At 52.1% G+C, this 10,691-nt stretch overlaps 1 protein-coding gene across 1 annotated transcript in view; it reads left to right on the top strand.

The window, feature by feature from the left end:
* Positions 1 to 10,691, top strand: part of ACOX3 (acyl-CoA oxidase 3, pristanoyl) — a 922,607-nt gene that overhangs the window by 890,845 nt on the left and 21,071 nt on the right. The gene's annotated exons all lie outside the window — the stretch shown is intronic.

Raw genomic sequence — 10,691 nt, 5'->3', positions numbered from 1 at the left:
CGGCGGGAGCGCGCAGGGCGAGTTGCGGGCACGCGCCTCTCGCAGCCTGGGTGTTCCCGGGCTGTTAAGGGCGGCGGGTCCTCCAGCGGCCACCTGCGTGTCGCCGGGAGGACCCGGGCAGGGCGGGCAGCCCCAGCACAGTAGGCAGCATCTAAGCAGCCACCAGAAACCCCGGATGGCCCCCGATCTCTGTGTGCCTTAGTCCCTCGGTTGGCATGTTTGCCCTTCCCTGCGTCTCTGTCCTCTGCTCAGAATCCAGAAGTGAGCCCCAACCAAAGCGTGTGACTGTCGGGGACAAGAGCACGCACCCGCTGCCGTGGAGTTCAGGGAGACACGGAGGAGGGATGGAACCCCGTCGACGCACCCGTTCCCGCCGTCCCTTCGAGTCTTGGATCCTGCGCTGGTTTTCATGCTGTCTTGTATGGTCAACCTTAAAAAATAGCCAGCTTTTCACTAGCAAAACGAGTTGGCTCGGGAATAGCAGAGAAATTGGACTTCCGGCCGTGCAAGCTGTGTTAAGCCAGAGGCGAGTCTGGAGACACAAAGGAGAATTCAGCTTATATTAGGGTTTAGGAGGAAACCGGGAGGGAGCGTTAAACGGAAGTTTAGTGGAGAAGAACGTGAGGTTTGAGGTTGGACAGTTTCTCCTGGGCTGCAAGCCATGCTTCTGGGGTGTTGCTGGGGTAGGGAGGGACCCCCCTTTTTCTTAGAGCAGGAGATGGCGCCTGCGTGGCTCAGTCGGTTAAGCGTCCAACTCCAGCTCAGGTCATGATTTCACGGTTTGTGGGTTCCAGCCCTGCATTGGGCTCTGTGCTGACCGCTCAGAGCCTGGAGCCTGCTTCATATTCTGGGACTCCCTCTCTCTCTGCCTTTTCCTTCTTCGTGCTCTGTGTCTCTGTCTCTTTCTCTAAAATAAAAACATTAAACCACTTTTTTTAAAGTAGAAGTCAAAATTCCGATTTGAAAAATGTCCTCTTGTTCAAATGATTCTTTTGTGCTGGTGGTGTTGGCGGAGCCACAGTTACTTGTGTGAGTGCGCCCCCTTCAGGGCTGCCTCACTCCATTTTGATGAGGTTTTTTTCTTCCTTTCTTTCCTGGGGCTGCTGGAACAAAGTGCCACAAACGGGGTGGCGTCAAACAAGGAAATTTATTCTCAGTTTCCGGAGGCTCTTAGAGGAAACACTTCTTGTCTCTCCCGGTTTCTTGGCGGTTACCAGCCACTGCTCACATTCCTGGGCTGCGGCCACATTCCTCCAGGCGCTGCCTCCGTGGTCACGCAGCCCGCTCTTTGAATTTCTCTGTGTCTCTTCTGCAAAGACCCTATTTCCAAATAAGGCCACGGGTACAGAGGAAAAGGACTTGGACGTGGTGTTTCAGGTGGGATGTAATCCAACCTCCAACTCTTTCCAAAGAGGTGGATCCTGGTTGGAGAACCCGTGATGAATAGTTAGAGATCTTACCAGTTGCTGGTATGTGGTGGGGGCATGGGGGGCAGACTGGGCTAAGCACTGAGAGTAGAGGGCTAATTACAATCCTGCCTTTGAGAACCCTTCAGGCCGACAGTGGGGACAGACATCTAAGACGATGGTTACGGAAGATGAAAAGTGCAACATTCTAGACAGGCACCGGGTTTGGGGTTTACCGAAAGAGGGACATTTTCTATGATCTAAGGCTCTTCCTGTCTTGAGGGGAGGATTCAAGCCAAGGTGCGGCATGGCCCACTCAGTCAGGCAAACTCGGTCCATACACCGGCACCCACTGTAGTCTAGAATGCAGTGGGGAAGCGCGGGGGGGGGTTGGGGGGGAAGGCTCGCCTCCCTCCTTCAGGCAGTGACCATAGGGATTTTGCTTCCGTGACGCTTCAGGTCACTTTGACACCGGGAACCTCTGACACGTCCTGCACGTGGGACTCCACCCGAGAGTTAGGAGTGGGGGGATTTTGTAGGTAACAGACTTCCGCTACTCTTCTGGGAGCATGGGAGCCGCCTCCTCGGTCCCCAAGGACTCCCTCTTGGGGTGCTTCTTAACCCCCTGGAAACAATTCAGATTACCAAATTTGGGAAAGGACTGATCTCCTCTAACGCTGCGTGGCCTTAGTAGGGATCCGGCCGTTAGATCGCTTCTGCAGGAACCAGGCAGATGGACAGAGGTACCCTAGCTCCAGGCCGTCGTGCCTCTAAATCAGGGCGTAGGGGCCTCTTGTTATCTAAACAGGCCTCCTCCGAACAACCCCAGGTTGCTGAGGAAACAGGCCATCCCTGACAAAGGAGACCTGCCCCTCCCTCCCTCTTCCCCCTCCTGAGAGACTTGGGGGCTTCTCCCTCATTCATTTCCCGGGTTAGTGGCTATAATTGGAACCAACTGTCTCTGGCAAGTCTACGTCAGGACGGGGACTTTAAGCAGCTGCCGAAACTCCCTTTGTCTCGGGGAAATTCCCTGTCTTCTCCAGCCCAACTTGGACGACATGGTTCCACTCGGGTGGGAAAAAACATGGCGTCTGCTCACCGGTCCCAGGTGATTTAAAACCAGGAACCCGCTTTCTGCCGCCCCTCTTCCGTCTCCTCCTGTTTCTGCACCACCTGGGGTACAGCCTGCAGGCCTCGGGGCGCCATGCCTCTGGCACCATTGACTCCTTCTCCCACCCTCAAGGTCAAGGAGCCAAGAGCACCCCCTTGGACCACCCATTGGGATTTCCCCCCTGGAGTTCCCAGGTTAAAAAAAATTTTTTTTGACAATGGGCAACAAACTGATTGACTTTTAAGTGGACCCAGGTTGAACATAATTTGAATTCAGACGAATTTAAGTTTGAAATAGACACTTCGTTAGAGTCATCAGCATTAAATATGAAACCTTTGTTCATGCCGAGGTTTGCTCAGGGTCAAATAAGCTCCTGTTCTCTCTGTTGCAATTAGCAAAAGGATGACCTAATGCCATAGTGGATTCGGTGTCTAAGTTTTCATGGGCAATTGTTAGGATAGTTTTCCAAGTCTTTGGTAACCTGCAGCTTCAAAGTTTTGCTTGGCCGATATACTGGGGTTGAATCCATTGGACATCTACGTCTTTTCTAAGTAAGATAAAGTGCTAAAGCGTTGATTACTGAACCGAAGGTTTACCTGCTTTTGGCCCCTTATTGCAGAGACACTAAGGATATTTGAGTCTGTTGGAAAGCATGCTTTGTGCTTAAATGTATCCATAAATTTGCCATCTAAAGAACTCTGGTGGAACAGGTCACGGTTGTGACTTACTACTTAGTTTCCGCGGGAGACTATGGTTTCTAAGACTTAAAATTCTACCAAGTGTAATTAAGACTGATGGAAATAAGGGAAGCAACCCTGTGTGTGTAAGAAAGATGTAAGGCAAGGAAATACATTTTCGTTGAAGGTGAAAGAAAGTAATCTATTCGAAATAGACTGGTTCTTGGGGGAGAAATGGCTTGGGGTAAAATCTGAACTCATAGGAAAGGAGGAGCTTTGTGAAGGGAAATCATTGGAAAGGAATTTTAGGTGTGGTCTGGACGGACTAAGGTGGAAATGAATGGACTTTAAAAGTATGCTGGAATAGTACTGAAATTCTGCTTTCTCTCTGTTGAAAAGACATTGTTTTAATGCTTTTTATTTTTTTATTTTTTTAATTTATTTTTGAGAGACAGAGAGAGACAACGCAAGCAGGGAGGGTCAGAGAGACAAGGAGACATAAGAATCTGAAGCAGGCTCCAGGCTCTGAGCTGTCAGCACGGAGCCCGACGCGGGGCTCGAACCCACAAACCATGAGATCATGACCTGAGCCGAAGCCAGATGCTTAACCAACTGAGCCCCCCAGGCGCCCCGAAAAGACATTGTTTTAGATTGTCGGCCCACTCTCTGTAGGAAAATGTACACGGAATTGTTTTTTCATTTCTTTGCCCGATCTCTGTGTTTTACCTGTACCAGGCCGTTGATGATCCATAGTCTTATTTAGGCATGTGCTTTAAAGCTTTGTAAGGTTTTGACAAACTTCCCCAAGATTTAACTCATATGAGGTCCCTTTGACTGATTAGCCGTGTTTAGTTGGTGTGTGCGTTCTGGGACGAGGTCATCACTCCATATTCTGATTCTTGAAGTGTTTCTTGTCACAGAAATAACCAAATTTTCTTGCCACTTGCATCATAATGAACACTCATATCGGGTCGCTAACAGTGTCCATCTCTGAGTCTTTGTCCTTCATAATTGTTCTTATTCTCTTGTGAACGTGTTTTGTCTTCAAGGAGACTCATCAAGAGGACTTTTGGGACAACTACAGGTATTCGATATCTTTAAGATCATAAAACTGACGTGAGTAAGAATTTCCAGAACTAACTAAAATGCACACAAACTGAACAAGAACCAGCAACCCGGGACTAAGCGGATTGAGAAAAACGGTTATGGTTTTGGTGACTGTTGTTTGGAACACTGCTGGTCCCCTAAAGTCTGCTCTTCCAGGCCCAGGGAACTTCCTCTTAAGACATCTATGACTTACAGGAATGTGCTCAAGTATTCATTTGCGAACAAACTGAAGCATTTGACTTTCCTCTCTGCCCAAACCGCTCCCCCCACCCCGCCCCACGCCATTCAGAAGTCTCTGTGTGCCTTCTTTCTTCCATGGCAATTACAGTTATTTATACAAGTGCAGTAGGAATCTGCTCTCCTCATCACGGGACCATGGGAAGTACAAGGTTTGACTACAGTGTCCTATTCGAGGGGCAAACATGGCCGCAGACAGGACCCAACAGCTCCAGGCACGACGAGGGACTCCATGAGGCGCGGGGCCGATAGAGCCCTACAGTGTTGGCAGGATACCTGCATACAGAGTTCCCAGCAGCCTCACCCGAGGAGGAAAGAAGGTCACTTCCTGGCCGATGCAGGAACCTCAGGAAGAGGAACTGGCCCAAATTTACAGGTAGCACAGGCATTTCTGATGGTGGGAACTTGGCTTCTGGGCTGGAGAGGCAGTCAAAAGTTCAATCGAGATTCCTTATAAAAAAGTTTCAGCAGGGGCGCCTGGGAGGCTCGGTCGGTTGAGCATCCAACTTCGACTCAGGTCATGATCTTGTGGTCTGTGAGTTCGAGCCCCGCGTCAGGCTCTGTGCTGACAGCTTGGAGCCCGGAGCTGCTTCAGAGTCTGTGTCTCCCTCTCTCTCTCTCCGCCCCTCCCCTGCTCGTGCTCGCTCCCTCTCTCTCTCTCTCAAAAATAAGAAACATTAAAAAAACTTTTAAGAAAACTATATGGCCAATCGCTATTCTTGCTGAGCTTGTATAACTGACTAGGCCAAGTCTGTTAAAATCAGACTTGTGTTTACAAACAAGTGAGTCCTAATTTGACCATCTCTGGAAATAAGGGTAATTTTAGAGAGGAAAACGATGTAGACATTAACTTCTCGTCCTGATGTGTCTGAATGTTCGCTGTCTGCCTGGCCCACACCACTGGAGGCAGACTTAGAGAGACGGCCGCAGCTGCTCGGTGTAGACGGTCCTCACGGTCATTGTTCTGCGGGGTGACAGCCCCCCACGGGCGTACGATGAGTTAAACAGCTGGAGCATGGGAGGGATTCCACAGCAACTGTGTAACTCACCTATCACTTTGACCGATTCTGTGCGGCTGGGATGACAAAATTGCTCCTTAAAAAACCAAAGTGTACCCCCCTCTATGGGAGTACCCATGGCCTTGGAGACAACGGAGGGCCCCACTTTTCCTACTGGGCTGGATGACTGTCGGGCCGCCAAGTTTTCTGTCTGCCTCAGGCAAGGAGTATCACTCTCCAGAGAGTGAACCAGCAAACAAGATTTGCATCTAGAGGCTGCAGACTGCCATTTCCTGGTCAAAATAACTTTGGCGTCTGTCATGCTGGGCCAGACTGGAGTGGCCAAGGTGCACAAAAGATCAAAACCGTATTTTGGATTATTCAGTGCTAACTCCCCCCTTTCCAGCATTGCTGAGGCAAATCTGGGCGTTTCTTTTGATATTCATTTGACTCTGTTTACCTGGTAACTGACCTTGGTCAGCTGCTTTGTTTTCCCACCTTGAAACCTATATAAAAGACAGTTTTCTGAATAAAGCTCTCTCTTTTTTGCCTGATCGGAAAACCGTGAGTTCTGTCTTTACTCTCTGCATCTCCCTCTCCTGCCCCCTTTTTCTCTCCCTCCCTCAGGAGAAGGACCCACGAAGGACCCACGACGTTTCTCGGATTCTCCGCCCTGCCGGTCAGGGCGGACAAAACAGGTAACGCGGGGGACAAGCGGCCCGGCTCGCGGGTTATGACAATTGGTGCCTCAACGCGGGGCTCAGTAAAGTAACAGGACCCTGAGTCGTGGGATACGGACAGATGACGCACCTGGGAATGCGCATACGTCCTGCGACACGTCTCCCTCGTGCCTGTGATTCCTCATGATTAGGATATTATTATTTTTAAAAACAATTTTTTAACGTTTATTCATTTTTTTTGAGAGACAGAGACAGAGTGTGAACAGGGGGAGGGGGAAACAGAGGGAGACACAGAATCTGAAGCAGCTCCAGGCTCTGAGCTGTCAGCATGGAGCCTGACGCGGGGCTCGAACCCACACACCGTGAGATCATGACCTGAGCCGAAGTCGAACGCTTAACTGACCGAGCCCCCCGGGCGCCCCATAGTTAGGATCTTATTAAGGCTGCACCTCAAAGAGGCTTCTTGATAGTTTTATCCCTTAGCCGTTCTTGTCCTAGAGCTACCATTATCGATGTAAAATTGAAAATAGCAGCTGTAGCCAAGCACACAGCAGCACCTGGGGAGGAGAAGTCTCGGAACCTGCGCCAGGACAGTCCCTGGCGGCGGAGACCCCACCTCAGGTGCGGGCTGTCTTGGAGACCAGAGGTCACCAACGGATGGCCAGAGGCTGACTTGTTAAATACCAGGCATGGTTACAGATACGCCTGAAATAATACTTAAAACCTGTCCAGCTTCAAACCCAGCTGCCCTCATGCCCGGGCCTGATCGTCCTGCTTCCGTGCCGGAACGTGACTGCTCCGAGACGTTCATCTCGTGGACTCTCGCTGATCAGACTGAAAGGACTCCCGTGTTGGAAGGCGGACAGCCGTTGGTTTCAGGGATGGCGGCAGTGTCGTGGAAAAGGGGGTACGAAAGGCTGGGGAGGCTGCAGTCTGACTCAGACTGTCGAGGCCAAAGCCCCTCCAGCGAACACAGCTGCCCCCAAACCAGAGTTGATAGCACCATTCGTGCTTCACAATAGGCAGAGGACCTCAACATTAGCATCTATACGACTCCGAATACGCCCTCCTGTCCTTCATGCCCACGGAGCCGCGGAGGAAAGGGATTATAATCAAGCCCCAACTCCCCAAATGCGGGCCTGAAATGATTGTTCTTCTGGAGGCCGCACACCTGCCTGAGGAGGTAGCCGTACGTCCCCTCAAAGGACAGCAGAACGACAGGACCTTCGAGTCTGAAGGACATAATGGGGCAGGTGTGCGGCCAGGCAGACGGCACGAAATAGATATCGGTCTTAGGCCGATGACGTCCATCACTCAGGCTATTCAGACGAGGACATTCACACAGCCCAGGAGACTGCACAGGACCGGCTTGTTAATAATCGGGGGGAGAGTCTTTATACCCAAAACACAGCCAGTGGGAGGTAATACAGGGGTTACACCAGGCCACTCACTTGGGTGAAAGGCCTCGGAACGGATGGGTAGAAACACCTTTGATGGAATTAACCACTCGCATAAAGCAGGCCTGTCAATCAGGGGCTGTTTGCACATGCGCAAACCCAGAGGGTGCACCTCGCCGCCCCCCCCCCCCCGAGGCCAGTCCCCGGGCAGCGGGCACATCCTGGCACGGCTGGCACGGCTGGCACTTATCTTACACACAGGCCACGTCGTGAGGATGTGAGTACCTACCGCTTTATGTAGACACCCTTCCTAGATGGTTAAAGGTCTCTCCTTATAGGACAGAAATGACCACTGAAGTGACAAAAATCTTGCTAAGAGAAATTGTCCCTAGATTTGGACTCCCTCAGTCCCTCGGACTGTCTATAAATTTTTTTTAAATGTTTACTCATTTTTGAGAGACACACACACACACACACACACACACACACACACACACACACACACAGAGCGAGTGGGGGAGGGGCAGAGAGCGAGGGAGACACAGAATCCGAAACAGCTCCAGGCTCCGAGCTGTCAGCACAGAGCCCGACGCGGGGCTCGAACCCACAGACTGAGAGATCACGATTTGAGCTGAAGTCTGACGTTTAACTGAGCCACCCAGGCGCCCCCGAATGGACACTCTTTCATTGCACACATAACTCAGCAAATAGCTCAAGCCTTAAAAATTAACTACTATTTTACGTTCGGCCTGGCAACCACAGTCCCCTGACAAGTTGGCCTCCAGAACCAAATGGCCCTTGATATCCTCACGGCAGCTCAAGGAGGCCCTGAACCAGGTGGCTGGCTCCCAACAGGGCCCAGCGGCAGCGCGGCTCGAACCCGTGGCCATGGTTTCCCCCAGGTCGGACAGGCTCCTGTACTCTGGGTTTCGCCTGGTGCGTGGACCCATTATGAAAACCATTACCAACATAGCTAACCTTGCAAATGTAAAACAACAGTGGACACGCTCTGTGTGTCTCTGGCGTGACCACCTAGCGTCCGTCCTTCCCTGTGGGACTGAGCGTGTTGTTTGCCACACGGAAGCTCCTAATAAGTATGCGGTCAAAGTCCTAACTGACACAGGGTAGCATTTCCCCAATAAAGGCTGAAATAACACAAATGCGTAAGGCCTCGTTGCAAAACAAAACAACACCGTTAGATGTTTGAACTGCGGCACGAGGTGGCACTTGCACACTCAGAAACACACGATGCTGTGTGTACGTTCCAGATGACCACACAAACATTTCTGGATTTCTAGCTGACGTGAATACTCAAACTGCCGCTGTAGACGATCCTGTTTTTTGTTTTTGTGTTTTTGTTTTTAATGATTGGGTCAACTGGACTGGAAAGGATTTTTATCAACTACCAAAGGAGTCTTATTTGGGTTTCTCCTCCCCCTCCCCCTCCTTCCCCCTCCCCATCCTTCTTTTTTAGAGGGAGAGGCAATGAGCAGGGGAGAGGGGCAGATGGAGAGAGAGAATCCCAAGCAGGCTCCATGCTCAGTGTGGAGCCCAACATGGGGCTCGATCCCATGACCCTAGGAGCATGACCTGAGCCAGGCCGATGCTCAACTAGCCACCCAGGCACTGATGAACTTCTTTTTCCTTTTGTTATTCAGATCGTGTTCTGCTGTTTCCTCCCTTGTCTTTCCACCTGGTGCCAGTCTCCTTCGCTGCTGGAACTTCAAGCCTACAGATGACACCTCTCCACAGGACGACCCATACATGCGTCTCCCTTGGATTTGGCTGCCTCTGCCTTTCTCCCAGAATTCCTTAGAGACTTAAACTGTCCCTAACCCCACCCAACATCAAAGTGTATCATCAGTCACCTGTCATACCCCAGAGCAGCTCTCCTCTGCCCACAGGTCCTGTCCGGTGCTTGAAAACAACCACCTCTTTGCACTGAAGACGTCTCAAGAACTCTCTCTTGGCTCTGAACCCCCACATTGCCACATCACCTTCAGCTCCCCTCCCTCAACACCCCAGTTAGAAGTCTAGTCGAATGGGGGGCACGGTTGTGCAGACGCGTTGTCATGGATCACATGAGAAGGTATCTCAGCCTGCAGTGGGGACAGAGAGACTTCCCGAGCGTCAGCTGAGCAGCTACCCAAACGTCGCCCCCCCATTAAATGTCACACATCTCAACCCCGAACTTGTCATCCTTCTGTTCCCACACCACACTGCCCATCTGTCCCCTTCCGGCCTCTTCCTTGTTCGCTATGCGGTGAGTTGCCAAATCCAGTTGATTCTGATGTGATTTGATGTGATGCGGGTCCAGGAGTGAATGGCCACCGTCCAGAAAGGACTGAGATGTTCGTTGGGCATAAAAAAACCTAAAAGGTTTATTAAAGCCTGGGTACGGGGCCCACAGGCAGAAAGGGCCGCTGCCCTGGGGTTACCGGGAGCAATCAGGAGGGGCGGAGATACAAGAGTTTTCAAAAAGCCTTTCCTGTGTTGAAGGTGACCAGGGCCCTGGAGGCCTGTCCCAGCTGAAGTGGTTTCTCTGCTAGCAAAGGCCTTAACTTTGAAACCACGTGGAGTTCCTGGGGGGACAGTTCCCTCCTGCCCCAAGCACTTGTCAACGGGCAGCCTTTAGAAGGAAGTTTGATCTCACCCACATCTCCTTCAGCCTCTGATCTCCACTTCAGGCTCGAGCCCTCGGGCCTCAGGAGCCCTGCGTGTCTTAGCTTGGAGACCCCCCGACCCCGAAACAGCCCGAGACAGGCATCTGGGTGCAGGTGTCCACCCGTGCGGCTGAGGCCCCGGGCAGGGAGGCGGCGGGCAGACAGCGGGGCTGGGGACAAGCGCGCGGCCCGGGGACCCTCGGCGGGGGGAGGGGGTGCCTGGGCAGCAGCCTGGGTCTCAAGCTGTCGTGAGCACCTGCTCCAGTTCGGCCACCGGAAGATGCCCAGGCTCGGCCGCGGAACCGCTCCAGAGCCGCCCCCGACGCTGCACGAGCGGCAAATACCCCGATTCCGACAAACGCGGGGCGGGGAGGAGCGCGCACGCGCGTCCCGGGACCGCGCTTCCCCGCCGCGC

The sequence above is a fragment of the Suricata suricatta genome, chromosome 1 (genome assembly GCF_006229205.1).
Source record: "Suricata suricatta isolate VVHF042 chromosome 1, meerkat_22Aug2017_6uvM2_HiC, whole genome shotgun sequence".
NCBI lineage: Eukaryota > Metazoa > Chordata > Mammalia > Carnivora > Herpestidae > Suricata > Suricata suricatta.
Note: the sequence above shows the minus strand (reverse complement) of the source record. Positions and strands in the feature narration are given on the sequence as shown.